Below are 17,390 nucleotides of genomic sequence, written 5' to 3' on the forward strand. Positions count from 1 at the left end.
TAATTTTTTTAACATCTAGTTCTCACCTTATTTTTTATTTTTTATTTTTATTTTATTCCTAGTATTTCAACAACAGCAGAGCCTATGTGCTTATACAGAAATAAAGTCCACACATTTAATCTAACGCCAGTATTTGAATAACTTTAGTGATAGCACTATCCTCATGCTTTCCCCTTTACGGAGGAGAGTTTGGGGCGTCATTCTGGGTGAAAGGAAAATGTATCTCCTCTTAGGCAACTAACTTGAACAAAAGAAAACTCTTTGGAGTGACAGCCTCTCCTCAGCTGGGGAAGGCAGTCCAGTGTGTGCCATGACCCCAGGGGGACAGAGATGCTTTGGGGAACCAGCCACATGTACTGCCCTCACACTGTCCTACACATTGGGATGTGAGGCCCCTCAGCCAGCAGCTCCCCAGGCCCCGGGTTCAACCCCAGGGTCAGCACTTCCAAGCTGTGCTCCCAGGCGTGTGTCTGAGCCTGTGTTCCCATCTGCAGAGTGGGGACAACAGTGACAATGCTTGTACCGTGGGGTAGGGAATGGGTGCAGAGATGAGCTTGGCTGTGTACTCAGGGCTGCTGTGACGGGGTCTTGGGTGAGAGTCTCTGGGCAAAGGTGCCAGCACGGAGCTTTGGAATGCTGACTCGTACTCACCTCCCAGACAGCCAACACCTCTCACCCTTAGTTCCCCAATCATCAGGCCTCAATGTGCTCATTTTGAAAATGGTTCAACCTGGCATGGAACAGCTTGCTTTTAAGGAAATCACACCTTTCCGCTCTATAAAGCACCTTGCCCCTACCCCTTCTGCACCTACTGCTCACCAGGCTACTGTCCTTTTGCACCACCAGGTGGCAGGGGCACCTCGGGCCCCCATGGGGACCCCTCCTTGCTAATCTCTGAACCCAACATGCCTGACAGAGCACAGAGGCCACGAGGCAGTATATCTCTGTTACTGGCGAGCAGTACCACTTGCCTTGGGCCAAAGGCTGAGAATCTCCCTGTGTTCCAAAGGGAAGGATCTCACGCACATTTTTATACCAACACAGGGAACACGTGCTCCACATGACGGGGGGGCACGTGGCCGACTCAGGCTAGTACCACACACAAAGCCATCTTTGTTCACCAGGGAGACTTTAAAAATTATTTTCCTGTTTCAAGTCAGTAAAATGTTGCTTTTGGGCCAATACTTACTTGGGAACTCTCCAACTGGATGCTTGTCTTCTGAGAACAGAACAGAAATTGGGCAAAGTGCACCATGGAGACGTTGCATATGCCTGTCTCTGCAGTACAGACCGTGTTGTTTTAACGTCGCAACACGGAGCTGGGCTTTCCTCCTTGAACACTGAAACCACCAGGCTGGGAAATAAGGAGGCAGCTGCTCTCAGACCCACAGGCCTCCCTCACTGAAGCTGGGGCCACGTGGATGCACTGAGTCAGAGTCTGGGACTATGGACCAGCTCCCTCTGGCAGCAGTAACAGATTACCACGAGCAAAGCTTAAAGCCACACAAATTTATCATGTTATAGTCCTGGGGGTCAGAATCCCAACACTGGCCTCACTGAGCTAAAATCGAGGTGTCAGCAGGGCCGCATCCCTTTCTGGGGGCTCCAGGGGCAAACCCGTCTCCCTGACTTTTCCAGTTTCCAAGGCCACCCCCCTCCTCCACCTTCAAGGCCAACGTGGCGTCAGGCCTCTCTCACTGAGCTCCATCTCTCTGGCTCTCTCCTGATTTTTTTTCTTCCACCTTAGGATCCCTGGGATTATAATGGGCCCGCCCAGAAAAGCCAAGATAATCTCTTTATCTTAAGGTCATCTGATGAGCCACCTTAACTGTGCTTTGCCATGAAAATACTCACAGGTTCTGAGGATTAGGAGGTGGACGTCTTTGGGGGACCATTATGCTGCCTAAAACAAATCATGAGCAGAAATCAGGTAAAAGTGCATTTTATATGTGAGGAGGGTGTGGCCAATATTCAGTGGGATGTGTCCTGAAGTCAGCTCCCCCCTGGTGCCCTCATGGCCAAGGGACCCTTGTGAGGGGGGACGATTCCTGAAACAAGGCAAGACCCGGCCACAGGGACACATCCCCCTCTGACCCTGGACACAGCAGCCTAGGGTCTGAGGGGAGACAATGGTTCGTGAGAAGGTGGTCAGGTTGTGACTCTGTGGCCTGTGCTGGGCCCCCACTTACCATCCCTTAGGCACATCTGCCATGCAGTCCCCTAGGACCCCTGGATTACTCGTGACCCACTAGGCACCTTCTTCCTTTCATTCACTCACTCATTCATTCACCCAGTGTCTGTTGGTTCTGCTGGGCTACATGCTAAGGGACGAGGCACGACAGGGAGCAAGGGGGCCTGTGATGCCCTCATGCCCTCTGGGCATCTGCAAGTTTCATCTCTGCTTCTCAGACACAAGGACTGCATCACTAGAGCAACTCACCCACCATGGAGAGTTCTTTAAAGAGAGTGATGGAACCTACACAAGCAGCCCGAGCTGCTCTGCCTTAGTTAGTCCGTGGGAACCAGGGTTTGGCCACTGCCGTTCTAACCCCTGGCGGGCAAAGTCCAGTCCCCATTCCCAAGGGCCCTTGTCACTAGCACCTGTTCCGTAAGGATGTGACCCTCAGGTTCCGAGGTGCTGCCGTCCTGCTTGTAAAGCCAAGATAGCCCACAGTAGACACACCAGCAGCACCTGCTAAACCCAACAGTGAATTCGGAAAGCCCAAGAATGAACCTCACTCAGTCTGGACCAAGCTGGGCAATTCCCAAACCTCCATAGGCCTTGGCTTCTGCGAGCGTAGACTGGGAGTCACAGATCTGCCAGACGTGGGCTTGAGTACGCCTTAGTGCCACCCACACTGCTGCTCTGTCTGCACACTGCCCTGCCACAAGATGTGCACGAGTGGGAGGCGTGTGTGTGTGGTGTATGCACGTTGAGCATGTGCGGTATGTCTGTAGGTGTTGGGGGGTGCACACACGTACACGTGGATGGGTACACACAGATATACACATCAAGGACAACTGACACACGTGGAAGTCAAGTAGAAAGAGCCTGAGATCTAAAAAGACAGACGTGTTCAATCAGCCTCCGGCATCCACTTAGTGTGCCTGGATAAGCCACCTAACTACTAGGAACATGAACGTAAGTCATCTTGTCTGGAAAACGTGGCTAATGACACAGGCGAGTCACCTCTCAGAACTGTCCTTGGGAATCAAACCAATTTTATCCAGCATGCACTTTTGAATATTAAATATATAGAGTCAAATAAATGTTTGTTATACAGCTGAATGAATAATATTATGTGGTATTTCCTTTAGAAGTATAAAATATTATAAAAATATCAGGAATTTTAAGTATTGGCTTTTTAGATTTGCTCAAATTGTAATACATCCTGGGTTTGGAAAACAGAAAGGTGGGAATGGAGGAAAAGTAAAAACTCTCTTTTGAAATCTTATAAGGCATGTGCAGCAGGTGTGGCAAGCTAATGGTGATGCAGGAGAAGGTTCTGAGAGAACCAACCTCCACATCTACACACAGGCCCACAGGACCCTGCTGGATACCCGCTCAGCGATGCCTCTCCAGCTAGTTTAGAATGACTGGTTGAGTCCCTAGGACCCACAGTGCAGATGGAATCCACCAGGCCCAGCACACACTGGCCTCAGGGCCCCCACTTCACCACCTTGAGTTCCTCCTGCTGTACAAGAGTCCGGATCCGGGAAAAGAGATGCTGCCTCATTAAGAAACAGAAAGTCTTTTATCATAATCAATGTTTCAATAGTAGCATTCACCAAAAAGTGGGCCCACCCCCTGCATCACACTTAATACATATTTTTGTGCTATGTTTGAGTTCGAACAGCTGGCTATTTACAGATTTTGACTGGGAAAATAATGCATGAACATATAAGAAAGTTCCAGATAAAAGTCGAAGTCTTGTAGCTCAACACCCGTGGGTTGTGTCCACTCTAGCACCACCTGGGCCCACAAGTTGGAGGCTTATGTGTCCCTTCTAGGGGCAGAACACAAGGAAATTCTAAATCCAGGGGTTAAAAAAGGAAGGCTGGACTATTTTCCTTCCCAAAACTCACCTAGTTCTAGGAATTGGCAAACATTTCATAATTTGCTTCATGAAAACAAGTTTCTACCTTTACTAAAAAGAAAACGTGAAATTCCCATCATTCCCAGAGTCTGGAGGAAAAGGTATTTCAGAATCAAAGATGAAAAGCACATCTGCTAGTTATTTCGAATAGTCTTCCCAAGACATTTATCTTAATTCTTAGGAAAGCCCCTTATATTGCTTTGAGAAGAAGCAACTGCAAACTGCTAAACATAATTATCTTCTAATTAATACAGAAGAAACAGCCGCCCTGACACACCTTCTGCTCTCCCTCCACCGTGAATGCTCCCTGACCCCAAAGCAGGAGAAATTAAGGGCAGGCATGTGTTTTCTCCAGTGCATCTAAATGGCCCAGTTCTGACCACAGCCTACCCTTCAAGGCACCCATGTCTCCATCACACAGACTGCCTCCACCTCAGCTGGGAGGTCAGCTTTTCAGGAGCAACAAAAGACGGGCAAAGGAGAAGTACTCAGGACTTTCAAAGAACGGCCACCTTGGGTGTGAGACCAGGAAGACACCCTTCACTCATTTCTTCATGCAGTGGAATCTTCACATATTTCAAGAATCAGCCCGAATGCCATCTTCTTTCCTCCACTGAGTGCCTCTGAACGCTCAAGGGGACGAGATGCCCAGGCTCTGAGCACCTTCACCAGGGAGGGTGGGCAGGCAGCCTGCCCGTGGGCCTCCTCACCCACTCCACCGGGCCACATGCACAGGGTGCACACTGGCCTTCAGGCCGCCCATCCCCTCACCCTGCCCAAGGCCCGGCCTCCCACAGGTCAAGCTGGCTTTGCTGGCTGAATGGATGAATGCTTTGAGATTCTTGCGATGGTCAAACGTTCCTTGTAGGGTGATGGTTTTAAATCAAGTCCTAAGTAACCAAATATTTTAAAGAGAAAAACACTTTCGTTGGTGCCAGTTGGGACTCTGAAATGATGTCCTCACAGATTTTCTAACTATAGTGGAAGTGAAGGTAAAAAGTTCGACTGGGGCTCCCCTGGTGGCGCAGTGGTTGACAGTCCGCCTGCCGAAGCAGGGGACATGGGTTTGTGCCCCAGTCCGGGAAGATCCCACATGCCGTGGAGCGGCTAGGCCCGTGAGCCATGGCTGCTGAGCCTGCGTGTCTGGAGCCTGTGCTCCGCAACGGGAGAGGACACAACAGTGAGAGGCCCATGTACCACACACAAAAAAAAAAAAAAAGTTTGACTGAATGATTTCTTTGAGGAAGATCACAGTAGAACATACCAGTAAGAAAAAAAGCAGTAAGCAATCACCATTTAAGTAATATTGAAAGTTAAATGTGTCCTATTTACTTTCACAAGTGCCAAATATATCAGTAGGCTGAAAGCACACAGCCCCCGATTTAACTGTTGGTTCCCATGCTGTACTACACAACAAGGCCCTTCATTTCACAGTATGAAAATAACACCACCATGAGTCACCACTGGGTAGCAAAGTTACTTCCCAGTTCTAGGGTTTGTTCTCACTGTTGCATTTGCTTTCTTCAAGGTCTCACTATGGCCTTACTGTGCTAGGGGTATATTGGATGAAGCAGCTAGGCATAAATTAATGGTTAAATGACCAAAAAAGGATGACAGGTTTCCCCCACTATCCAAAAGCAGAGTGTTTCTATGAAACTTTTCCTGACCTGAAATGGCATAAATGAAGAAGCAACTACCTTTCAACACAGCTGGCAAGGGATGCACAAAAATAAATCTAGATAAAGCACAGATGCTCACACAGTTCAAAGCTACTAGATACAGAGATGCTGAGTGTGGTTCCCAGAGGAAGAGCTTGGTGGTGTCACTCTTTGAGGTGTGCATTGCCTCTATTGCCGCTCGCTGCAAGACAAACGCTATTTTTGCTTTTTGCCTTTTTTCATAAAAGCAAAAATCCTCTTTGGATTTCTTTTGGTTAGCAAAAGTGAACGCAAAAAAATAAATAAATAAAAGTAAAAACAAAGTGGCATAAACTGAACTTTCGAAAAGTGGGGGATACCTATACTTCAGCACAATTTATCGATCAACTCTCATCAAAACACTCTCCCGTTTGTCTCCTGCTTCCCAGGTGAGAAAGCAGTTTGTATAAGGAACTAGTGATTCACGACTCATGTTTTTTTTTTTTTTTTTTTGTGGTACGCGGGCCTCTCACTGCTGTGGCCTCTCCCGTTGCGGAGCACAGGACGCACAGGCTCAGCGGCCATGGCTCACGGGCGCAGCCGCTCCGCGGCATGTGGGATCCTCCCGGACCGGGGCACGAACCCGCGTCCCCTGCATCGGCAGGCGGACCCTCAACCACTGCGCCACCAGGGAAGCCCCTGCGACTCATGTATTTTTATGCCAGTATTTTCCCCCATCAGGTGACCAGCCTGGATCTATAATATTTTTATGCCAAATGCTGTCTATTCTTTGGGGGAACTTAGAAGAAGTTTCTTGGAGAAGGTGGAGTTTGGCTTTAGGATTAAAGGCTGGGGGGATTCACACACATTAACATCAGCACAGGCTTTCCTGGGTTTCAGGAAGATGGTCACAGTTGGGAGGATGTGATGTGCTCACTGACTGGCCGTGAGATGGGGGTATGCAGAGAGGCCACAAGTGGGCAATAAGGTCCTTACAGGAGACGGCCCACATGGTGGGGAGGGGAGACATGATGGCTGCATGGGAGGATTCCTGCTTGTGTTCTCTGAAGCCTGAGCCCTGCGGAAGCTTCCAGCACTGAGACAGTCTGCACTCTAAGTAAGAGCACCCTGGGAGGCCCCAGATGGGAGGGTGAGAGGCAGGGAGGTGGGACCACCCCCCAAAAGAACCCAGCTGAGTGTGGGATGGTGGGGGCCACATGTCACAGTGGAGGAATCCCCAAGAGATGGGATACAGGAGGGAGCCTGTAAGGCCCATACCTCCCACAAAGGGTCTAGTGGGAGCAGGGTGGGAGTGGCGAGCCATGAACTAAGGGCACCAGGGACAATTACTGATGGCAGAGTGATGGAGGACACACATTTCACTTTGACTTTCTCAAAATTATGGTGTTTCTTTTAAAACTAAAGACGAGAAAAATCAAATGAGCAACCAACCTTAAGAACTCCATCCACCTCACCACAAATTTGCTGTGAGCTAACATTAACAAAGGGCACATTTATATAAAGATGGCTTTTTTTTTTTTTTGGTAAAGTCTATCTTCAAGGTAACATGTAATTAAATTTTTGCTTTCAGAAATTTTTATTTGTGCTCATTTTCCTTTCCTTCTTGGGAAAACCTCAAACTCACTCATAGTTACATAGATGCACCATGTGCCTGAGAACAGTGCTCATCACCTGGATACGCCGAGAGGCGGGAAGATGTTTCCATGACCACCGTTCATCTTTGGTCTAGCAGCACACAGTAATTTTTTTTTTTAACATCTTTATTGGAGTACAATTGCTTTACAATGGTGTGTTAGTTTCTGCTTTATAACAAAGTGAATCAGTTATACAAAAAGTATGGAACACTTCACGAATTTGCGTGTCATCCTAGCACAGTGGCCATGCTAATCTTCTCTGTATCGTTCCAATTTTAGTATATGTGCTACTGAAGCGAGCACAGCACACGGTAATTTAAGCATGAGGACTTGTTGCTAAAAATCCTGAAGTAGAAACAAGAAGGGGATGGAAGATACTTTGCCCTCTTTCCCATGGCCTGTATTCTCAGTTCTGCCGTCGCAGAACTGGGTGGTAGATCCTGTCTGGCGGCCAATACAGAAGTGGTCTGCCTTGGGGTCACCCACGCTGCAGACTATATGCACTTCAGGTAGATCTAGGACATGTATGGCAAACCACCTGACATAAGAAATTAATTACAAGAATTTTTTTTCCAAAAATGACAATGTGCATTTTAGAATCTAGTTTTCAAAGTCAGGGTCTTCAACTAGAGATGAAGGCTTGATGGCAGTTTCCCCATCACTTAATGCTAACTCCCTGTGATCCATGTAAGTGTTACAGAGTGGGGGCTGAGAAATGAGGAGGCCAAAGCAGGAAAACTATCCCCGAACTCCTCATCTCCTGCAAACCTTCTAATAAGACCTGCTGCCAAAAGCCCAAGGGCCTGGTTCAAGTTTCCTTAACTTTCCTGTCTGTGGTTACCTGATAGTACAGCAGCGGGGTTGCCAGGAGACGGGGTGCAGGGATGAAGGCGTGGATGAATTACCAAAGGGACGATTTGAGTGTCTACACTGCTTAGAATTCAAAGCTGCTGGTAGGCAGTTCAAGAGCAAGCCAATCCTCTCACCTGCATATTTTAGGGTTCCTTTAAATCTGAAGATGTTCTGGGAAATACACATCTATACTTGTTTGTTTTCAAAGTGTAACAATGCCCACAGAGCTCTGGGCACACAGACTGTTTTGCAACTTAAATATATAAGATAAAACTATGATTCTATGTCCACAGGGCTTTACCTCCTACCTGCCTACAACAAGCAATGTTTTTACCACAGTCTGAAAACAGAGCAAACAGTCCTGGCCAGGACTTACGAGACAAGGTCTCCCAGGTCTGATGGAAAAGGCTTCCACAGAAAGTACCACTACTGGGATCCAGGGGGTGACCACTGGGTGGCCAGAAATTCATCTGCAAAGCCAGGGAGGTGAGGTATGGGAAGACGCACCATAATTATGCCTAGAAGCCAAGTGTAGCACAGCCTTCCCTTTAACTATACAGCCTGACAGAAGCAGAGAACTAACTGCCCTGATCTGGAGTCAGAACAGGTCTCCTAGCCATGACAACAGTGTGTGTTTAAATGAGGTGGAGGACATGTGTCATCCAGCAGGGGTCACAGGTGACCTGATACCACCTTAGCAGAAATTTCTCTTCACTTCACTAATTACAACCCATTAACAGCCTTAAGCTACCAGACAATGGGGCCCAGTGAGCATAGGTTCCAGAGGGGTCAGTTTGGGTGAACACAAGAGGCGGGGAAGGCCAGCATCAGGGACACTGCAGGAGCCCAGAAGGAGCTGCCGGGATGTCCCAGGCAGACGTGGATCACTCGGGCTCTTGCAGGCTCTCTACAGATACAGAGCTGGGTGATTAAGAGGAAGACGGTCAGAGGCAAACTTTGCTGACTGGCCAGTTCCTGGCCACAGAGAGAGGGAAGCATCCCACCAAGACATACAGCAGAGTTGGGAAAAGAAAGGAGAGGAAAAAACTAAGAGAAACAGGAGATGAAGACAGAGAGGGAAGAGAGAGGAGAAAGACAAAACGATCAGGGCAGGGCCTGGTCGTTTACAAGAAAAAAAATTTACAAGAAAAAAATTAAAAAGCACTAGTGAGATTGTGGGGAGGAAAAGCTTCAGGGACCCAGAAACATCACAAGTGTCAGGGACACAGGGACAGTGTACATGGGTCATCGGACACACGGGGACCGACATCACACCTAATCCAGCTGTACCACAGCTCACTCCGCCAGTCACTGTGTCTCCCCAGGCCCAGCCCCACTGCTCTCCACTCTGTGAGGCCGGGGAAACTGAGGCACGGGCTGGAAGATGCCAGCCAGCAGAGTGCACGGCATCATGCAGGACCTGGAGCGATGGTGATGCTTGCTCAGTGCCTGGTCCATGTTTCTCCCCACCCAGCTCCTCTGAAGTGGAAACAATTTATCAGGAGACATAGCGAACATTTACAGGAGCAAAGATGACAGCTGTAGTGCCTGCCTGGCCCACTAAGAAACTGACGCCTAGGAGTTAGTTGGTTTTTTGTTTGTTTGTCTTTTAAACAGTTTCCTTAGTTTCTGACTATCCTCTGATAAAAAGCACAGTGTCAATCACACTTTAAAAATAAGTCAGGAAACAGGAACCTCACTCAGATTCTTACCGTGTTAAAGAACACTTCTGTACTTTGGATATCATGCCCTGTGCTGAGTACAAAGCTCGATTTGTTTCTGCTTTGTAATGTAGAGTGTTATGTTCTACCACTGCTACACAATCACTTTGAGGAAACATTACTATAAAAATAAATAAGTTTCTTTTTTCATTCAAAGTGAGGGAAAATAACAAGGACGCCCTAAGCACACCCACAAACCTTTTCCAAGTACACTTGTATTTGTCCCTGGGCTGGCAAGAATGTTTTGCTGATGATATCAAAGTCCTTTAATTTATCTACGATCAATCACACTTAAACAGTGAGGAAAAAATACTCATTCTGTTCCACTTTAAATTAAAACAAGCTATTTTTTGGGTACTAGGCTGTCTTTATTTTTCTTTGAACACAGGGGAATACGCTACTCTGAGACCTGGCTGTGGAAGGGCAGCAAAACACACTATTAATCTCTGAGTTGGAGTTTTAAAAAAGACAAAGTATAATTCCATTTTCAAAACTGATCGCCAACTTCCACTTCTGACCAAGTGGAATATACAGGATTTACTCTCCACTTTGAGACAAGTAAGAAGCTGGGACAAAATACATTTTAAAAACTGGTTTTCAGGACTTCCCTGGTGGTGCAGTGGTTAAGAATCCACCTGCCAATGCAGGAGACACGGGTTCAAGCCCTGGTCTGGGAAGATCCCACATGCCACAGAGCAACTAAGCCCGTGCACCACAACTACTTAAGTCCACGTGCCTAGAGCCCGTGCTTCGCAACAAGAGAAGCCACAACAATGAGGAGCCCGCCACTGCAACGAAGAGTAGCCCCCACTCACTGCAACTAGAGAAAGCCTATGCACAGCAACAAAGACCCAATGCAGCCAAAAATAAATAATTAAATAAATTAAAAAAAAATGGTTTTCAGACACTGGACAGCAGGAAGCTGTGAGAGTGGAGCAATTGAGGTGAGCCCCACACTTGCCCTGCTTTATTGTCTGAAGGGTCTCAGGCTGCAGACAGGATGGGGAACCAGGCAGAGCCCTCAGTCTCCCCAAGCCGGTAGGGGAGAGAGCTGAGGGTCCAGGGAGACCAAGTCCACTGCAGTTTGCAGGGCAGGGTGCCAAAAAGGGAGAGTTGCACAGAGAGGCCAGCTGCTCTGGAGACCAACCGAGGGGGCCCTGAGCAAACAACCCAAGGCCAGGGAAAGAACCACCTGAAAAAAAGCAAAGGAAAGATCTCTGAATTTCCCAGTGGTCCAGGAATAGTCTTTGCTGTCACCAGCTAGAGTAGTAAGTTTCTTAGTTCAAAGTGTACAGAAGTGTCCAACAGCTTATAAAGTAAAATTCATAACACTTGGCCTGGTAATAAAAAACCAAAGGCATGCAAAGAAGAAGAAAGGTAATCAAGAAAATAAAAATCAAGCAATACAAACAGATGCAGAAATGATACAGATGACAGAATGAGTAGGGCACTAACATAGTTGTGACAACTATAATCTGTGTGTTCAAGGAACTAGAGGAAAGATGAAATTGTTAAGTAGACATATGGAAGAGATTTAAAAAATAAAGACCCAAATCAAACTTCTAGAGTTGAAAACTACAAAGTCTGAGATGAAAAACCCACTGGATGAGATTAACAGCAGATTAGACATCTTAAAAGAAAAAAATTAATGAACTTGAAGACACAGAAATAGAAACTATCCAATATGAAAAATAGATTAAAAAAAAAAAGATGGGAGGGTATAAAAAGAACATCCGTAAGCTCTGGGACAACTTCTAGTAGGCTAATACATCTGAAATAGAGTCAGGGGGTGGGTGGGGGAGCAGAGAAAAATGGATGAAGAAATAATGACCAAAATTTTTCCAAATTTGATGAAAACTATAAATCACAGATTCAAAACACTCAATAAATCCCAAGTACAAGAACAAGAAGAAAACGACACCCCAGGCAAATCATATTCAAACTGCTTAAAAATCAATGACAGAGAATCATAAAAACAGAGAAAAAATACATTACGTACAGAGAAGCAAAGACAAGAATGATAAACTTGTCATTGGAAACACCAAAGCAAAAAAGGCAGTGAAGCAACACCTTCAAACTATTGAAAGAAAAAACTGTCCACCTATAATTCTACACCCAGTGAAAACATATTTTGAAAACAAAAAAGAAATAAAGACTTCTTCAGACCTAGAAAAATGGAAAGAATTCATCCTGGGTAGACCTGTACTCTGGGAAAGGAAATGGAAACCCTTCGGGCAGAAGGAACGTCACAGCAGGTGGAAATCTGCTTGCACAGAAGTGATGACAGGCACCAGAAACGATGCCCATCACCTGGTGTCAGCAATGACGTCTGCAGATCAACGCCTTTGGGTCTGCAGTCCAAATCCTCACTTGCCCTTTTCCTCAGGACCACCCATGCCAACCCGGGCCTCATTTTCCTGCGATTTTTTTAAGTTGCTCTGGAAAATACATGTTTCCTTGTGATCCCTGAGGTTTCCACGTCTTCAAGCTGGGCAGAAAGGGAGTCTGTTACTTCGAAATATAAATGAATAAGCCTTCTTAAATTTCAATTAGGCCACTTTGGATTTCCCTTAAAACTATTTCTGGTTTGGGAACTTATTTTGTGTACAAAAAAGAGGAAATTCTTTTGCATTTCCTTTTTTGGGGACAGACAGAAGATAAAGGCAGAGCCAGCCATATTAACCTGGTATTGTGAAGTTTGTCAGAGTCTGGGACCAATGTTCAAAAATTAATAGGAAAATGCACAAATATCTGCACTATTTGTGTAAGGTGTATACCTCCCAAACACAAAATGTCCATTTGGCTTGTGAAGAATATTTATGTAAGAAGGTTCTCTCAAGAAGCTAGAACATCCTTTCAAGAAAAAAAGATATTACAGTTAACTGTTTTGCTGTTTGCTAAAATCAATTTGATTAAATTGAACTCTCTCCACCCCCTCACCCTCTACCAAGTTGACGTCAAACCACTGAGCACTCAGAAGTTAAATTCCATAAAACACAAGCAGCTGTGCTCCATCAAAACAAAAACAAAAATTGACACAAATAGCTATTCACTTAACCCAATTAGTTGAGGTTATTGATCAGTTGAGATTATCAATACTCAAAATGATTAATGTAACCTCATATTCTAAACCAGGAGAAATCTGTGTGGCATCCTAGGGAAGGGACCCAGGGGAGGTGACAGGAGAACCAGAAAACTGCAGCCACAGATCGGCTACTTGCACATTTAGGCCTGTTTTCTCATTTCATAACAGCATTGATTTCTCGTTGCATAAAGGAGGGATTGTGGCTCTGCAACCATCTCAAGGTTCTACTTTAGACACTTCTTAAATAGTATCTACAGAGTCAATGGCGGGCCTGTTCCATGGGAGTGTCAAGGTCTCAAACCAGTGGTCCACAATAACCTCTGCCTTCAGAGTTCAGAAAAAGAGACTTATAAAGACATTTATAAAAATCTTGATGTCTACTTTGTTGTGAAACTCAGTCAGCACTGCAACTGCACAGGAACAAGGGGCACGTCTTGGGGCCAGGCTGGCCTCTGCAGCATAGTATCGTCCATCATAGGGTCTGGGTGCCTGCACAGCCTGACACCTCGAGGGGACATACCCTTCTCCCAGACGCTCCCCTCAGCCCCTCCCAACAGCTCCTCTCACTCCCAGGAGTGGCCAGGCAGGAAGAAGATGAAAACTTAAATGCACCAACTTTGTTATCTATTAGCAGGTGGTCTTAACATTGCAGACGGCAAAGAAGCTTAGAGCTCACCTCTTCCAACTCTCACCCGACACACCAGGTCACCTCTCCTGGTTATTACAGGACACGGCCTAAAACCAAATTCAGGAATAAATTCTGCAAACATCCTTTATTAGGCCTATTGTAATGATTAGATTCCACACATGTGAAAAGTGGCTTTTTCCAAGAAAATGATATTACATTGGAAATGTTAAAAACAAAAGACTGGTTTTATTTATTAGCCATTTTCGAGGAAATGTTAACTTTACCAAGGAACTAGCTTCCCCTCTTAGGATGATACATTTTGCTTTACACAGGCTATTATTACCTTTGTGTTTTAAATTGATGGGTCAATTCAGTTCCAACTCATGCAAATGAAAGGAAATTTTGCCTTTCCAATTCTAGGCTGATAATCTGAGGGTTACTCTGACAATTGTGTCTTATGGAAGGAATTTTAAGATAAGAAGGAAAACTATGTAAATCTTTTTTAAACCAGAAATTTCCATCATAGGGGATCTTATGATGGAAGACGTAAAATATTTCTAAAAGTGAGATATACCTGTTCCTTTATTATCAATAATAGTTAACATTGATAATTTAAAATGTTTGAAGTTAGTGAACAGAACTTGCAGGGCAATAAAATGACTGATCTTATGTTGCTTTTCTGGTTTTGCTTTTAAATCAAAAGTGGGAAAATATGAAAAACCAAATGAACTCAAAATGTTTCCTTTCTGTGCCTAAAGAATATAATTGGTTTTATGTAAGGCAAAAATCCAGATTTCTGTTAATGATGGGCACAGTAAAAATAAATGAAATACAGAATTTTCTTAAAAAATATGTTTTTTAAGAGTATACATTGGTTTGATATTTTCAAAAATATTACTATGCTTTTAATATCTCTTTAAAAGGTAACTGTCAACCATGCCACAGATTTGGTTACTTCTCTCCCTAACCTGCTACATCAAATACTATGCTACACTGTTCTGAGATAATATGACATTACAAAAAAATTTTAAGTGAGAAAAACTGATTTTTTTGTCTTATCTGTATGAATTTTTGAGGTGTGACCTATCTGCAAAGTGAAGAGATCTAAGATCTCCACATTTAGAGTATTATTCTCATTAGCAGTAGAAAAGCCTACTATAAGAATGGGTGTGAGGGCTTCCCTGGTGGTGCAGTGGTTGAGAGTCCGCCTGCTGATGCAGGGGATACGGGTTCGTGCCCCGGTCTGGGAAGATTCCACATGCTGCGGAACAGCTGGGCCCGTGAGCCATGGCCGCTGAGCCTGTGCTCCGCAACGGGAGAAGCCACAACAGTGAGACGCCTGCGTACCGCAAAAAAAAAAAAAAAAAAAAAAAAGAATGGGTGTGAGAATTTCTGTTATAGCTTACTCTGGGCTACAAAAGGTGTGGGTCCCACCCTAGAATTTGATCATCTGTAGGAAAAACATTCTGCTCGAATTTTACAATCTACTAGTCTAAGTAATCTATTTATAATGCAATTCTCCCTCTTTTTTTTTTTGCGGTACGCGGGCCTCTCACTGTTGTGGCCGCTCCCGTTGCAGAGCACAGGCTCCGGACGCTCAGGCTCAGTGGCCACGGCTCACGGGCCCAGCGGCTCCACGGCATGTGGGATCTTCCCGGACCGGGACACGCACCCGTGTCCCCTGCATCGGCAGGCGGACTCTCAACCACTGCGCCACAAGGGAAGCCCTCTCCCTCTCTCTTTTAACAAACAATGCAGTCCATAACCCACTAGAAGGTAAACCCTTATTTAAATAGATCAGTTTAATAGATCAATTTCCAACTTTGATTGCATGAAGACTATGAAAATATTATTCATTTTGGGAAATGAAAGTTCACATAACATACTTAATCTTACAAAAGTGTCTAAAATGATGTATAAAATCATTTACTTCGTAAGAACAACAACTGCCCAAATGCACACACACTACCAGCTCTTTCTTTTCTCCAAACTCTCTAGTCCACCCAGATCATAGCTGGGAGGACACTGGTCACCTCCATGGTTCAACTATCAGTTCATCTCTTCATAGATGGAAATCCAGGTGGGTGCACATTATTTGACCTTCCCAGGGTCAGAGTTCTTATCTCTAAAATGGGAACAAGACCAAATACGGCTCTTTAGAAGAAGGGTGCTAAAGAATTTGAAAGGTTATTTTTCGTAATTAAATGTAGAATGCTACGATGATGATAAAGTTCTACTTGTACATTCCTTTAGATGGAATATCTAATGTATTCATTTTTGTTTTTCACTATAAATTAGTTTTAATATTCTAGTAAACTGATTTTTCATTGAATTTGCTTGAAACAACTGGAAGATTAATTTACAAACACAAAAAGTCACCTAAAAAAGCATAATTAACCCATACCCTTATTTATTTGATCTTAGGTTCCATTAAAATGAACCTTAGGGATAATTTTACATTGCTAATTTATTTTTATGCAAACAATATATAAAAGTGTTTGTTCATTATGGGATACATTTAAAGCAAACTGAAACCAATGAAATTTTAATGTGGGAAAATATAGGACAAACATTAATATATTTATTAATAATTTTTTATTAATAAATAATGTTTAAGACAGTAAATTAATATTAAACAAATATTTTTAAACAAAAGACACTAAAGGAATAGATCATACTATAGTGGTAAATATAAGTGGTAAATATAGTGGTAAATGTAAATATATTCACATATAGATGAATATAAGTATGATAGAACTATCATGATATGATCATAATCAAAAACTTCAATGAAAGAGCCACATGCAATTGAACAGCATACTTCTACATCTGTAATCACTAGCTCAAAAATCTGGGGGAGGGAGCTTGTCCAAGGAAGGCAGACCATTCACAATAGCACAAAAATTACAAATGTAAAGAAATAAATTTAAAAATTACTGTGCAGAATCTTTATGAAGGAAACGGCAGTGCTTTCTGAACAGCTTAAAAGGAAAAGCTGGCTAATACGAGGACAACCATGGCCCTAAATGGAAACACGCTACACCATATTGATGTTGATTCTCCTTCTATCAGAGCAAGCCCAACCAAAACTCCACAGGGACATTTTTGGTGACATTTTTTCAACCCATTTATATTGGCTTGAAAATATTTCTAATATTACATGGAAAAATAAATGGGTGAAAATACCTAAGAAAACTGTGGAGTGATTTTTCACCACCACATGTTAAAATGTTTATAAATGTGCAAAGGAATATGCAGGGTAAGACTGGTGGTCTGGAGTAAAAAAACGAAAAAACTGAATACAATGAAAGTAGGATTTTAAATTGGTGAGAAAAAAATTCAACAAATTCTTCTTGGAAAATTTATTATATGAAGGGAAAAACATACTTTCTACCCTCACAAAATACACTGTAAAATGTTTGAGAGAAATTAAAACAAAATCATAAGGAAAACAAAAATGAATGTAAGTGACTATTTGATATTTCAGGGTTTGGAAGAACTTTATAAGTTAAAACGTATAAAAAACTAAAGATTGATATGACTATATGAGTTTTCAACTTTTCTGTGTCAAAAAACACTCAACAAAACTGAAAGTAATGATTCAGTGGGAAAAATACCTGCAACATATATGCTAGATAAAAATTAATATACATGATGGTATATGTCTATATAGCTTATAAATTTAATGAAAAGTAAACAATTATTTTTTTAAACT

At 43.8% G+C, this 17,390-nt stretch overlaps 1 protein-coding gene and 1 non-coding gene across 2 annotated transcripts in view; both read right to left on the reverse strand.

The window, feature by feature from the left end:
* The window catches only part of ATP10A (ATPase phospholipid transporting 10A (putative)), a 174,617-nt gene that overhangs the window by 117,510 nt on the left and 39,717 nt on the right, over positions 1-17,390 (reverse strand). The gene's annotated exons all lie outside the window — the stretch shown is intronic.
* On the reverse strand, positions 7,586-7,692 carry LOC136119761 (U6 spliceosomal RNA). Its single transcript, XR_010655720.1, has one exon. It is a non-coding gene; the product is annotated as a U6 spliceosomal RNA (small nuclear RNA).

Source organism: Phocoena phocoena, chromosome 2 (genome assembly GCF_963924675.1).
Source record: "Phocoena phocoena chromosome 2, mPhoPho1.1, whole genome shotgun sequence".
Lineage (NCBI taxonomy): Eukaryota > Metazoa > Chordata > Mammalia > Artiodactyla > Phocoenidae > Phocoena > Phocoena phocoena.